Raw genomic sequence first — 302 nt, forward strand, 5'->3', positions numbered from 1 at the left:
TTTACTGACTTTTTAAAGTAATTTCAGATTCCAGACATTTGACCATTCAGTATTATTATATTGCCTTCTTAAGAAAAAACTTTACAAGAAAATCCTTTGCTTTTTGTGAAATTTAAATTAACAGCAACGGAAGTAACATCTTTTTACATTTTGCGAAAACACTTACAAAATTATGAGGGATGAAAATACAGTATTCCTTGTCAGTCACTCTCATTTTCTGTAATCGCGTTAGCTGCTTTTCTTGAACTGTCCCTATTACCGCTTAGATCCGCCGTTTCATGCTCAGTTATGGTGGTGGTGGG

Source organism: Penaeus monodon, chromosome 21 (assembly GCF_015228065.2).
Source record: "Penaeus monodon isolate SGIC_2016 chromosome 21, NSTDA_Pmon_1, whole genome shotgun sequence".
Taxonomy (NCBI): Eukaryota; Metazoa; Arthropoda; class Malacostraca; order Decapoda; family Penaeidae; genus Penaeus; species Penaeus monodon.